This window comes from Topomyia yanbarensis, chromosome 3, assembly GCF_030247195.1.
Source record: "Topomyia yanbarensis strain Yona2022 chromosome 3, ASM3024719v1, whole genome shotgun sequence".
NCBI classification, from domain to species: Eukaryota; Metazoa; Arthropoda; class Insecta; order Diptera; family Culicidae; genus Topomyia; species Topomyia yanbarensis.
Genome location: NC_080672.1, coordinates 298203706 through 298219309, shown reverse-complemented (window position 1 = coordinate 298219309; position 15604 = coordinate 298203706). Strand labels below are relative to the sequence as shown.

At 38.4% G+C, this 15604-nt stretch overlaps 1 protein-coding gene across 1 annotated transcript in view; it reads right to left on the bottom strand.

Annotated features, from left to right (window-relative positions):
* The window catches only part of LOC131691315 (uncharacterized), a 257425-nt gene that overhangs the window by 137076 nt on the left and 104745 nt on the right, over positions 1-15604 (bottom strand). The window lies entirely within an intron of this gene.

Below are 15604 nucleotides of genomic sequence, written 5' to 3'. Positions count from 1 at the left end.
CGTCGAACCGATGACATACGAACAGTATGTGTTCGGCAGTTTCATCTACACCTGGGCAGTCCGGGCAGACTGGGACCTCCGCGTGCACGAACCTGTGGAGGTACTGACGGAAACAGCCATGGCCTGACAGGAATTGTGTCAGGTGGAAGTGAACTTCCCCATGGGGTCTTCCCACCCAGCTCGATATGCTAGGTATCAGCCGGTGGGTCCACCTACCTTTCGAGGAGTTGTCCCACTCACGCTGCCATCTTACCCTCTACATCGCCACATCTGTGCACCAGCGTCGCGAAAAGTCAAGATCACTTTGCTCAACTATTCTTCGAGAAATTTTTTTTTAAATAGGTAACGATTCAATCAATTATAAATAAACCACGTATTGAAAATAATTTTTATGTTTTCACAAAACTAGTTCACGCAAAAAAAAGATGACATTATACTCAAATGTTTAGTAGGTGGTTGTGTCTGAATATGTTTAATATTTTTATGATTCTAATTCTTAACTCGATGAAACATTGATTTTTATTAACTTTATTGACTAAAACAGTCAAGAATTGAACGACGTGCAAGGATTTTCGTAAATTCTCGTCGTGTTATCTTGAGCTTACCGTTGGATTTTTTACACAGAGTCACATGTCTTATAGTTTTCTAAATTATTTCACGGTCATGAATTGTAGTTAGGTAATGTATTTTGCTCAGCGCAGTTTCATTTAATTCCGAACATTTCTCTGAATTTTAACAAAGGAATAACAGGGTTACAGGTCCTAGTAATGTCTTCGTATCTAATGCTCGTGCCTAGGAGACTGGTTGCTAGCAGTTGTACACAATAGCTCACATAGAAATTTCAAAACCAAAAAGCAGAGCGAATAATCCATGAATAATAGTCTGAGTTCCTTGTATTTTTTACGTAAGTATAATAAAATTATGTGGAAAATTAATTACTTCATGAATTACATCATGAACAGTTTCAAGAGCTCGACTGGTGAATCGTGTATAGCAGTGGCGGCGCGAGATGATTTGCCGCTAGGGGCAAAAAATTAAATTTGCCGCCCCTTTTATAATTAATTTACAAAAGAGTTCAATTTTTTACCATTTATTCGATTTTTTGAAAATTTTCATAATAATACTGCCATTTATTAACCGATTGTTATGAAAAATAGCGCATAATACTTTTATCAAAAGAACATAACAAATGACCGCGCTACTAATTTTTTAGACACGAGAAATAGTTCTATGCTCTAAATCAAGATCTTAAGGGTCTATTAATTTAATCGAACGTGGGTTTGTATTGTATTTGATCAGACCTGCAACATTTTCTGGATCACTTGAAAAGTACATTCTTTTTTATTTTGCGGCACTTTGTAATTATTCATAATACTAATAACAAGGTCGCCGAATGGTGAATACTTCCGAGTGTTCGCCAATTTCCAGCTCGTTCCTCAGCTTTGTATGTAATTGCTTGTCAAACGTCCCTAGGTGAAAGGGCGGCCAAGTGCAGCTATCATACTATCAAATTTGCCTTAACAAACTATCAATCGTATTTGATCAGACCTGCAACATTTTCTGGATCACTTGAAAAGTACATTCTTTTTTATTTTGCGGCACTTTGTAATTATTCATAATACTAATAACAAGGTCGCCGAATGGTCAATACTTCCGAGTGTTCGCCAATTTCCAGCTCGTTCCTCAGCTTTGTATGTAATTGCTTGTCAAACGTCCCTAGGTGAAAGGGCGGCCAAGTGCAGCTATCATACTATCAAATTTGCCTTAACAAACTATCAATCGTCATCATTATCTTAGTGACCTAGTGACCGGATAATTCAAATCATATCTGAATGTATTTTAGATTTTCAGGTTACTCGATCTTGGACCGCCAGTTCCATAGACGCCCACCGCATGCGCATCTTCCTCAATTGTTCACAGCCAGCGAGAGCGGGGTTTGCCTCGAAATTGACGACTTCTTCGAGGTTCTCTGCTCTGTTGTCATAACTTTAATTGGTATCTCTTTCGTCTTTCGGCACTACAAGCCCAGCTCACTATTGTCTGCGGTGTTTTATCAGCCTTTCAATGTCAGCATGGTTGTATACTTTGTACTGTCTGTGCCATTCTCCATTTTCTACTGTGCTGCCGAGTATTGAACGTAGAACTCTTCCCCAAACAAGCCGAGCACTCGATAGCCTGCTTCATTCAACATCCATGGCCGTACAGAGCACCAAGGAGTATCAGCGATTTGAATAGAGCAAGTTTTGCGCGCATTCTCGGGCTGTAGGACTCTAGTTGACTACGTAAACCATATTCGCAGCAGCAACATGCATTTTTCCTTCGCGGCTAACATCGTTATCTTATTTCACTAGTGTTCTAAGATATATAAATTGGTTTATCGTTTTCCACCTGAAACCCAACACGACTGCTACGTTGTACCATGTACTTTGTCTTGTCCGCAAGTTGTATTCCCTGAATATATCCAGAATTTGTCGCATTTGGTCCGTCGTCGATCGTGCTTCTCGAAACCCGCTTTGATATTCATCAACAAAGGATTCAGTCAACAGACGCAGTCTCCTCAAAAGATCACGAGAGACTACCTTGTAGGCGGCATTGATGATCGTTATGTCTCGGAAGACATTATGTTCGAGTTTGTAGTTCTTCTTGAAGATAGGACATATGAGGCCATTCAACCAATCCGAAGGTATTATTTCTACCACGCAGATCATCCCGATCACGGAGTGGATTGCTTCTCACAGCCGATCACTTTTTAGACTTTTAGAAGTTTACGAAAAAAATGGGGTGTCTTCAAGTTAGTTTTTTAACCTTGAAGACCAACCAATTTTTTCGAAATTTCCTATTCTAAGCGTGTGCGAGAAAGAGAGGCAACACATAACTTTACATGAGAATATCTTTTTACTGCAAACTCGTATCAATTTGCAGTCTTCGGTAATGTTGATCCTTACACTAAGCTATATATCTGCAGATTTTGGGATGCACAAGTTGATGCTGGCATTTTGTACTGAATTTATTGTTTCGATTGCCCCATCATATATTTTCACATACAAACTTGAAAATTCTTGTGAGTGAACTAGAGTTTTCGAAAAAGCTCATATTTGACAAATTGTATGTAAAACCAATTACCGTTTGATTTAAGTGTTTCGAAAAAAACCAAAATTGTTGCGGTTCTAATACTCACACTACTACAAGAACTTTCGGAAACTCTTCTCCGTTGAATCTTTTGAGACTGATCAATAAGTATATAGTTTTGTTCGATCGCATCCGTCGTCCCGATTTCCTACCTTTTTAATTGTCAACAGATGCGAAAATAATATAAATTCAAGCTTTTCCTTCGCACTTGATTTTTACCGTGATTAATGAAACTTGAACAATTACTAAAAATGAAATAGAAGTTCGTTGAGTAGGAAATGCCGCCCCCTGATTTTGCCGCTCGGGGCGGTCGCCCCCTTCGCCCCCTCCCTTAGCGCCGCCACTGGTGTGTAGCATATTAGGAATTAAGAATCGGTTAAAAAATCAATGAATAATACACTGCGTTCCAGTGAAATTGATTAGGTGCAAAGATTAGGATCAGGCACATAATCGTAAATTTCAGGCACATATATCTTGAAAGTGGAAGTTTTTTTTTTAATTTGTGGACCATTTCACGCACACGAATGGTGAATTGAAACTTATATGCTCACAATCATAACCAGTTGACGAAGCAAGAATGGATCTTTGAATTATATAGCGAGTGTCGTGTAGTGGTTTTAGAGAAAATATCAAGATTATTTTAATTTTGTAATCAAATTGACGACCACTAATACCAAATAATTATCAAGACGTGATAAATCATGAATCAGTTAACGTCGTATATTCGGTCCATAGACAATGTTCCTAGATTTGTGGATAAAGTTATGAACCAATAATTTTAGAGCTCGCGAATTGTCGGCGCGGGAAAAATGCATCGGCGGCGCGCCGCCGATCTACCGTTCGGCGTCGGCGTACGTTAAAAATTACCGGCGGCGGCGGCGTGGCGCGTCGGCGCACAGGTCTAGTCCCACCTACTTGTCCTAAGATTTTATTGGATTTCTAGTTAGCGTTAAAATATAAATACGACTTCTTTCTTTTAATCAACTCTTAGGGATGTAAAGAGTGCAACTAGCACAAAAAATTGTGTGAATTTGTTAATTACTTAGTTATAAGCAATTAATACTCGAAAATCTGGTTTTTTTACAATAAATTCGGCTGTGTCTGAACTAAAAGTCCTAGAGATCTAAATTTTTTTCGCGGGTATCTCAAATATTGAACGAAATAATAGATTTTTTGCAGAAATTTTCGTAGGTCGCTGATTACGATTCTGATAACAGAATTACAAAATTCAAAATAGCGGCTACACAATGGCAGCCATTCTTTACGAAATTTGCGAATTTTGTTACAGTCAGTATAAACTCGATTCACGGAGGTTTTTAGGTCGCTGATTTTGATTCTGATATTATAATCACAAAATTCGACGACGCTCAGCTTTGATTAGCCAATTTCTATACGAGAAGACGTTCTGCTCACGCTCACATTTTACATTTTCGGCGCCAGAATCAGACCACGAACACCCTCTTGTAAATCGTTTTGGACCAATATAAAAAACATGAAATTTAGCCAAGCACAGTCGCCATATTGGATCCGCCATTTTAAATTTTACATTTTCGACGTCAGAATCAGAATCAGCGACCCCTGGCCAATATAAAAAACAGAATTTAGTCAATAACAGTCGCCATATTGGATCCGCCATTTTGAATTTTACATTTTCGGCGTCAGAATTAGAATCAGCAACCCCGAAAACCTATATAAAACTAAAAATAACAATATTACCAATGAAAAAAAATTTGCGTCGCAAAGGGTTAAAAGCAGACAACAAGTCCTGAGCGGATCGCTGCATACCCGGAATGCAAGTGCGGTGAAAAACCGATCCACGATTGCCACGACAAGCCAGCCCAATCCCATTAACAGCAGAGTCACATGTGCTGCAAGCGGAACTCACGACTACTTTAAATCCGCCTGGTTAACGTGTGGGGTTTCCCACAGGCAGGCGAATTTTCGCTACTCGCCTGCAGATGGGAACTGAGTGCGTTTTGCGGAAACGTGTATAGGTAAATTCGCAGTGATGTAAAGTATCACGAAATAAACGAAAATTTGATTGGATTGCACAGTAGTCGGAAACGCCAAAAAACGTGACTTTAATTGTGTTGGTGTCTTCGGCTAAGTCTTAGAAATTTTCGTAATTAATTACCAAATTTGACGTAAAAATCTGAAAAAATAGAAGGAAGAAATTACCCTATTCAAACTTTCTTACCATTATGCGCAGTCTAGATATCGAAAAAAGTGCTTGCTCCTGCATTTTGGTTTCAAACTTCCATTCTTATACGTAGTTGAAATTGGCATAAAAAAGTAAAAATGTTCAATAACTTTGAAACGGATAATGTATATTCACATAAGTCTTCAACAATATTGTGTGATGTTAATGCCTCCACATTTGTGCTGAACATTGTTTGCACGAAAAGTTGAAATGGAAAAAGTTATATTAAAACAACTAAATTTTAAGGGATCGCCATTGAAAACGCTTTATAAATTGATAATCATTAGTTCTATAAGTTCCAGTTCTTCAACAAATATTTTTATTACGAGCATTTCTAAAACTTTGTCGAAGACACCAACTTTTTATCGCGTCAGAATAAAAAGGTATTTTGTTTTAGTTTGGTAATAGCAAACCGTGCCCAATGTTAATTTTCATCAGTTTACATACGAACAATTCCTCCAAAGACATCCTGTGAATATGTTCGATGGTTTGTCCTCTAAGGAATAAGGTTTATGTTTTTGGCGTTTCCAACCACCGTGGATTGTCGTGACTTCTCCCTTCTGCTACCACACAAAGCACCCTTATGGCAGTATTAGTCTAACTATTGTTTTGTAGATCCACTAAAAGTGCTTGGGTTTGAGTCCCCGTGATTTGCCGAAAATTCGCCTGCTTTGACCGAAAATCATGCAGGCTCTTTCTCTCACTCTTGATTCTAATATCTATGTAAGCAGACCAATTCAGTGTTGAATTAAGAATTACCCCAACGCACTGAACTTGATTTACGAAAATAATTGCAGAGCCAATGAACAGCAACGGACTGGTTGAAATCCGTCAGCGCGTGAAAAGCATCATCGATGTTTTATTTGGAATAACTGATAATCCGACATTAAGACACCATCGGTCAACAACACATAATGGTGCATCAAATCCAAAAGTGTTAATGCAAATACCGGTATTCCTTATATGATATACATCGGTGAAACCACATGTCGGAAAATCAAACCTATTAAGTCTTCTCAACATACCATCGGCGACAAAGTTCCATAAATGTAGTAATAACACACCACCTTAAGAACGTCTATAAACTCTCAGTTTTCTTATTTTTGCTGGTCTTAACAGTGAGCACAGATGTCGGTTGCTAAGCATTACGTGTATCTAGATCGTGGTATACAAAAGCACATCATAACGTCGTGCTGCTTCCAAAATAGATAAGAAACACAGGTTGAGAAAGGCACCTTCAATATCAAAAAAAACTGCTTAAGCTTGTTTGGTTTTGCACATAGGCATAGGCATTTTCAGTGCTGTAGACAACATTGTGCAACAGGGTGATATCCATGTTGCATTTTATCCAGCGAGTGCTCATCCAAGCTAACATCCCGAATGCAGTGGTCGATTAAACGTTCCAGTGATTTGAGAAGAAATAAGATCAGACTGATCGGTCTAAAGCTCTTTGCCTGCTCATAGGTAACACGATAGCATTTGGGAATTAATTTTACAATTATAGCACGTGACACTAAAGGAAGCTAACAAGCAACTTTTTCCAAAATATACTTGAGGTGTTCATAGCCTCTTTAAAGTAGAACTGGAATGATTCGATCTTAACCCAGAGGCTTGTACGGAGCAAAACTCTCAAGCGCTGATTTCATCGATACTGTTGGCACAATTTTGCGAGCGAATGCCCAAAAATCAAAACTGCAAATTTCATCTGTTTCAGAAGCATAAACACCATTACCAGTTCTAACTAAACTGATATGAAACTCTTTCGAGCTCGAGTAACTTATTTAATCTACTAGCCTCCAACTGCCATTCCAAGCTTGTCAACGTTACTTTTTGATTTTACTAGCAAGTTCGGCATTCCATCAAGGGGTTCAGGTTCATCAAGGTTATACATTCTAAGCGATTCTTGATAATCTGCTGCTATAAGTTAGTTTGTTTGATTCAATCGTTTGAAAATACCTACGACACCTAATCGCCAAGCTCTCGTCGTAGAGGTCTTAGTTCGTAGACTTGGGATTACGATATGTGACTTGCTAGGCACCGAGATGTTTGAAGGATCAAAAATGGCGTATTTATAAGCAGACAATTGCGGTTCGAGCTCGTTCGATACGAGCCAGTTTGCCAATTCATGCGTAATACTGTCAAATCAAAGAGTTTCATCTAACACCTCTTCACACACTGACAATATGGATTCATGCCGTCTTTGCCCATTCTTTTCGCATTTGCTATAACATGGGAGTTGTGATCCCTGAATAATATCTGCGAGTCTGGAGGAACACCAAGGTCTCGGACGACTGACACTCCCTCAAGCGATTTTTCCAGAAATAGCGTAGCTCTAGTTTATGTTTTTTTCTGCGTGTGAAAGAGATCACTGAGCACTTAGATATACTGAGAATCAACAATTTTCGATTACATCAATCACAGAAATCATCTAGATGTCGCTGAAGTGAAATACAATGTGCTGTGGATCGTACAATAAGAAACAGTTTTAGATCACCAGCGTATATATGTTTGCATCCTGGTGGGATGACACAACAAACATCATTGAAGAACAGAGGGAACAGCAAAGGTCGGAGGCTGCTTCCTTGGGGCACACTACTACTTGGGATCTATCTACTTGGGATCCATCGTTCACGTCGATTGAATAACGGTGGTTTAGCTCTAGGACGGGGTGCAGTGACACAGAAACATCGAATGCGTTATTCAGTAGAGTCGTCCAGTCGATTGTCTGTAACGAATTCAGAAGACTAGCAAAGTCTTTTTTCGGAAAAAAAAACTCTTCGTTTCCAATCAACTCGTCGTAAACCACCAACTGAGGACAAATTTGTGTTACCAACAAAGGAGGAGGATGTCCGGCAATAGCAACTAGTGGTTCTAATGCTTCAGAAACAGTGTTATTCAATGAGGCTTCCCCATTAACGTACAAAAGGTCCAATGTTCGATTTAGGCTATTAGTCACCGAACACATTTGCTGCATGTTCAATATAGACACTCCGACCAGTAAAACAATACTCGACCTCGAAAAGTTTGATTCAGAGTGATCTACAAACACAAAGCGAGACTGGGTGCTCTTCCCAACAAGCCTATTGTTTGTAGTTCCCAAACAATAAATGGGTGTCTGAATAACGTCTACATCAATGGCGAATTCAGAGGGACCGAGGCAGATGTTAGTATTGTGGCTATTGATTGATACCCACAGCCGTTAGAGACTCGGACTGGTATGGACTTTGCGTTTTGACGAAAATAGTTTACAGACTGCTACAGGGACCAACACCTCCCGTTTTTACCTGTATTGGTGGGTCACGATCGTTACGGTAAACTATACTTAATAAGAATTACGAATTTTTCTAACTTGGTTCTATGGTATTTAATTTTTTTCATACATCCTCGTGCCACCCTATTACTTATACCTTGATTCGAACAACTAGAGTGAGTTAATTTCATCATTGAGCCACGGTCAGAACAACATCATGATCACCATCCGAAACACCAATGAACAACTCATCAATCTTCTTAGTAGTCCTCTCACGTTTTGGTAGTAAATATTAAGTTGCTGTAGGTACGGTAATGGCGGAGATATGAGTGTCAATGGCAGCATCCAAAGATGCAAAATGCCTACCTTTTCTGCGGCTGTAATTTTTCTGCCTACATTCTCATTTCTCTCTCGATGCTGCTGTCATTCGCTAGTGCAGGATGCCCAGCGCTGTACGGCTGCCTGTGTGCAAAGCAGTAACATGACAAAAAACTACTGTCCCCAGTACAGCCACCAGACGCGAGCGGTACAGCTTCTCTTTCCTTATTTTACATTTTTTAATATTTTCAATCTTTTTAATATTTGTATTCAAAAATTACGACAATGAATGCGGCTCATTTACGCCACGGCCGGCATCAACGCTTTCGTGTACGGGCCTCTCCCTTTGACTATGCAGAGAAAAATGTACAAAGCGAGAGAACCAACTTTAATACGCCACACTCTCACCGAGCAGTCGGAGTACAGCAGCAAAACATAAATCTTGAGCGTTTTTTCAAAACGTCATATCTGCAATGAGTTACTCTCTTTGTTTACTTTCTCTTTCGATTTTTACGGCGTCACTATAACACTTTTCACTTATTTTACAGTACAGATAGAAAGACGGTGGTTTTAACTAGCATATTATGCAAAGAGTTGAGGGATAAATGTTAAAATGACCGAATTATTAACAGAAGAGAAAGTAAACAAAGAGAGTAACTCATTGCAGATATGACGTTTTGAAAAAACGCTCAAGAAATGTATTCTACTGCTGTACGGGAAAATGTACTCGGTTTGGCTACCGTTCTGGCAAGAGCTGTAGTGATGCGTCGCTGTAGCGGGCTGTACGGCTTGTACAAATGTAAATATACCGAATAAAATGTAGTTTATCGGTACCGTTGGCATCCCTGGCAGCATCCATCTGTGAAGGGGGCAGTTTTGTCCAATAGCTGATTGTAATGAGAACTCTCTTTCATGGTGCGTCGTATCGTGAATAACTTCAGCAGGATATACATCCTACTTGCTTTACCTGACCGCACAGGATAGTCGTCAATATGTGTTTCATCTATTTCATGTACAAACTGGGGCTGTCATATACGGTATAATCATGTCATCTTCAAATTATATTCTCTTACAGGGTATGACATGCTTCTGGAGGACATATATTCTCCTTGCTATTATCTGACCCGGTACGGTCGCTCTGGTTGTTATGTTGTATAATTTTGTCCTGATATACTTGTTATTCTAGCTGGGTATAGTTACGTGTTGAACATATACTACTCTTAAATGTACCTGAGCAGACAAATAGTTCCACGGAAGAGTGGTTATTGTTGATAGAGCCAATCAATCCATAGGTGATGGCTCTAAAGTACTCAGCTCGATTCGAGAGACTTTCGATGCAATCGGTTCCCAAAAATCCTGTAGACATCGACGTTCTTCGAAAGCTCGAAAGTAGATGCCTTTAGGCCAGATCGACTCATCTAACGCTTGGTCCGTCAGTTGCTTATCCACGCCAAACTTGAAGGAGACTAACGGGAATGTTGTAAAATCTGAATCCTTTTTTACCAGCTTCTTCGCAATACGTATCATACGAGCCTGGCACACATACCTGGACTAGAGTGGACACGTCTACCTCAGAAACATGCGGGGCGATGCGTGAAAGGTAAATCCAAAATGTATCCACAGGTTTGGATATCGTACCCACATTTTTGGAAGGATCTCTGTTAGCCTAGTTCCTCTAAGGAGCTTCGGTCTAGATGTGCTTCAACGTGATTCCCGTATTCTGATCTCTCGTGGACGCTTAACCCATTCATGCCCATGTTATTTGTGGACAACAACGTTTTTAAACAGCTATAACTTTTTATTGAGCCAATATTTGCTCACAAAAACAAGTAAGGCTAATAAATGTGACTATTGCCTTTCATTTGAGTATTAACAGCCTTCAAAAATCAGCTCCAGAACTGAAGTTATTGCAATTAGTCTGATTCGATTCCGATGGAGCAGTGCTGCCAGGGACAGTTTACGTTGATAACGAAAAATGTATTTTTCATGTATCTTCGTTATGTTACAATATTATTGAAAATTGATAAAACTCATCAATTTAGACTGTCTTTGGCTACGTTTTCCACGCAAGTGGACTATTGTAAATATTCTAGGAGAATTGTATTGAGCATTGGAAGGTAAAAATTGAGCAGCTTCTAGCACTGCGAGGATAGCACCTATCTTTATGAAAGAAGGCTTTTAGTGTTTCTTGACCCCACCGTTTTCAAGAAAAAATAGTTTTGAAACCCTACCTGCACTAGAGAAAAGTTGGGCATGAAAGGGTTAATATTTGATCAAGTACAATCTGGTACGGTTGTTGAATTTCTACACAGTTTCTTGGAAAACCCTTTGATCAAAGTAGTTGTTTGCCCTAATTCGGCTTTTACGTTCGCGATGCATTTTTTAAAGCATTCCGAAACTGTAGTAACAGTGCTTTTTGCTGTATCTCGTCGCTGTTGTGCTATCTTATGACAAACGCCATTTTGGGGTGAACTGAGTTAGATATACCATGTTACTAAGTTTTAAAATCTCCACAAAGTCGCGTTTTCAGAATTTTGAAATTCTGCTGGGTTACTGAAATATAGCGAAACACGATTATGACAAGCGCCAATTTCTCGAGTGATCGAGTTGTGCTATCTTATGACAAAGAAAAAAGAGACAACATTCTTAGTTTGTTGGCTTGCTATAAGCCGAAAAGCTTATAGCAAGCCAACAGATGTCTCTGATGACATAGGTAATTCCTATGCAGATCAACCATAAGCATTAGCTAGGTTCTTGTCTCGGGAGCAAAACTTTTCCTACCATAGTTTTTTCTGGGAATGGTTGGCTTATATATTCATGATTATTGAACAAATTTCCTTTTGTGATTTTCACTTGTTTTGGAAAGTATACCGAAATGTAGTGATGGATTATGCAAGAAGAACATTTGTTTCGTCTAGTCACCTGTCAACAATAACATTGTTTGATATACATTGTCTCTAAATTGTCAATGAAACCAATTTTTGTTCATTGTTTTTCCTGAATAAAGGAGGAAAATTGGAAAAACTTTGTGTTCTAATACCATCATTTTGTAACCTGATATTGCTGCTATCGCATGGAAAAGTATAATATTGGACATAGTGATCTATAACGCATAATTTTACGAATCAGTTATAATTCATTTTTATATGAAATCTTCTGTACACATTTGTGACACGTCATACATAGTTTATCATCAATACATACTTATGACACGTATGTGAGCGACCCTGGTTTACATTTTCAGCAAAAATTGTAAATATAGTCAACCGATCTTCGCACAAATCGAGATATTACTTCAAAAAAGATAGAAGTATCGAATGCCTTCTCCGAAAAGCTTCTAACATTTATAAATTTTAAGATATTCAATCTCAAACTTTAAAAATCGTTTTTCTCGAAAAGTGCTAAATGGCGCTTGTCATAAGATAGCACAACAGCGACGATCTGACGAACCATGCGCTCTTATGTGATCGACAGTTTTAATGCAGTCATCACAAAACCATAGAAGATTAATTTACCTATTGACAAAATCCAAATTCGAGCGAAATCATCCGAAACACTTTATATTAGCGGTACGATCACACAGATGGCATTTCACCATGTTAAAATCGGCTCGGAACAATGGTAGCAATGTTTATCCATGCTGAAGTTGTATGCAAGTACTCAAGCTGTTCGGTATCGATGGTTATTGCAGTTTATTAACAGATGTCGCTTCAGAAACAACAGCGAGTAGGTTGTGGTATTAGGTTTGGTCTGGTATAATCAAACAACCGGTTCGAAGCTAGAGAAATGACTATTATTTTGCAATTTACACAGAATACCAAATTAAGAAAAGTTTCGAAATAATATATGCCGTTCAAGAGTGTGAATGTCTTGACTTTCTATGAAAAATGAGTGAAGCCAACATAAGCTGGCTTTCTGGCTCGGCTAGTTGCCAAAAATGACAGCGAACGCGCTTTAAGCAACGTTCACATCGCTGAGAGCCAATGTTGCTAACACGACCTAAAAGTTATCGAATGCAAACAAACTTCATTTTGATAAAATCGTTCAGATATTGTGGAGAAGAAGCGATGCAAGAGGAAGCGAGATTTCTCATATATTGTTATTAATTACTTGTTTTGAATCCATTGTACAACAGTGTTGTACAGTTCATGTGAACAGGCCTTGAACATTTGAAGCGTAGCTGGCGCTACTGTTATTTGGTGGCAGCTTCAGGCAACAAACAGTTTTCACGGGGCTGATGTCGCCAGATATGCCAAACATAAAGGGGAATTGTGGGTAAAACCGACACCCCACAACATTTCCTAGAAATCAATTTTTTATTCATTTCATAATGATACAATATTATTAGTACGTTTATTTAGAGCATTTGAAGAAAAATTGGATTTACGTTACTACTCCGAATGTCATAAAAATAAACAAAACATACGACAGCAGCGTTCATACTCGTCTGGATGATAAATTTCGTTGGTAGATTTTATGGTTTTAACCGAACAAAAGCTTTTCAAATCACCACATTTTTCAGTACCTATTATTATCGGTCTGTCCTATGATCAACTAAGTGTATTGAAGACGAGTTTGAGAAATTCAATATTTTTAATTGCTTTTATAAAAAAATGTGCGCTGTTGGGGTAAAACCGACACCCTGTGGTTAGGGTAAAACCGACACGCTGTTAAGATGGTTGTGTATACTTGCGATTCATTTCAAAATACTAGGGATCTTTTTGACACTTCAATTAGCCTATTAGAACACTATAGTATTAGCAGAAATACACAGAAATACTTTTATTGTGTTTATTTTTTGTAAGTCCCTTTAAAAATCAAAAATTGGATTTTTTGCTTATCTTATTCTATCGAAGCTTTTGCTATTTCTGCAAAAAGCTCATCAAACCGAATTTATAGTGTTCTCTTGGTTTGTCATAGACGAACTTTATCACAATGATCAGAGTCCGGAAAATCAAATCTAAAAAAGATAGTTTTACTAAGAAGTGTGTGTGTCACTTATAAGTGAATGAATCCACTTAGCAGAACGTAGAACGCTTGCAAATCTTCTCTTACGAAATAAAATGACACTGGTGGTTGCAATGATGTGCGCAAGGATTATTTGTAAATACTCATATCAATAAATAATCCTATAGCATAAAATACTCTTATATATAGTACTACGCTTTCGAACTTTCTTCCCCTCACTACACGATGAAGCAACAAAAAGCACATATTTGCATCATACATACTCACACTTTATTAATCACGCATATAGGGTGCCTATTTTCACCATACTAAGGAGGGCGCCTCATTGATTCATTAATTGCTCGGCCTACAAACAATGGAATGCGTACAAATTGGCATCAATAGCTTTGCTTCGTTGTTAAGTACCAAGATAATAACATACATGCGCTGAAAACAGTGAAATTCTCGTGTTTGAGCGCAACGAAAACACGAATCGAATGCCCCTATTGTTGCGCTACCATTTGACTCAATGCGTTAAACAAAGATGGCAGACACTGCTCTAACCAACGGCTTCAAATAGGTAGCGTGATAATAGAAACATAGCGATAATGGGCTAACCACCCTATCTCATTTTTAATGAAGATAAAGATTTTAATAAAGTGGAGAGAAAATAAATTAAAGGGGGTGTCGATCTTACCCCTATGGGGTGTCGGTTTTACCCGCAGTGCCTACAAAAAGTCACTTTGTTTTCCAAGTTTTACAACCAATAATTTTTAATGAAATTAATTTTTGAAGCGCTGAAAAAATTAAGTCTTGTTAAGAATTTTCTGAAGAAGAATTCTGTATACAAACTATAATTTTATTGGTTTTGTGGCAACTTAGAAAAATTGTTAATCTTAAGGTGTCGGTTTTAACCATAATTCCCCAACGTATTTCCTGTCTATGTTATCAACAGTCATATCGGCAACGAGAGCGCAAATATCACAAGATGTGTTGCGATATGACATCCGCCCATGACACTATTCATAAGTGTGCATGCATGAGGCATTGCACGAGAATAGGTCATGTCATTTTTTGTTAAAAGCTACAAAGACGCGATTAAATAGTTTTCCAACATAAAGGTGTCCTTTCTGAAAATACGATTCTTGAACCAAAACTACGAAAGCTTCCTGTACAATGCGGGATAGATTCATAGTGGCTGAACGTATATGCTGAACATTAATTTGTGCTACTCTAACCATGGTCGCCAAGATCAATAGACATTTCATCATTAGTACTTATTGTATAGCAACTGGAAGGTACCAAACACGTTGACTTCTAATCGTCTATAGCGAACCCCGTTTTTTACGATCGCTGCCATCCTTGCCTGTCTAAACAGTCAGTAGCATTGATATTAATCGGTAGGTGGGAATATCCCCAATTACATGTGATTCAAGTCTAATATTGCAGCTCCATACGATTCCGAACGAACGATATTCGATACTGCAACGATCGACAGAATAATTATTCACCCAATTCGACACATCCGGCGTAAATAAGCCGCAGTGAAATGATTTGCTATTGGGATTTCCAACTTTCTTTCGTTATATTCCGCTTTTATGCAAACCATTCAACCAGTTTTGATAATCAGCATTGATGGCTCATAAAAATCCCATCGTTCCAAAACATTATACTTCAGTCAGCTGTCAGTCTGCACGCGAATTTGAAAACCACTAAAATTGAATTGTGGGCCAAGGGTAGATTCTCAAACCAACAACTAC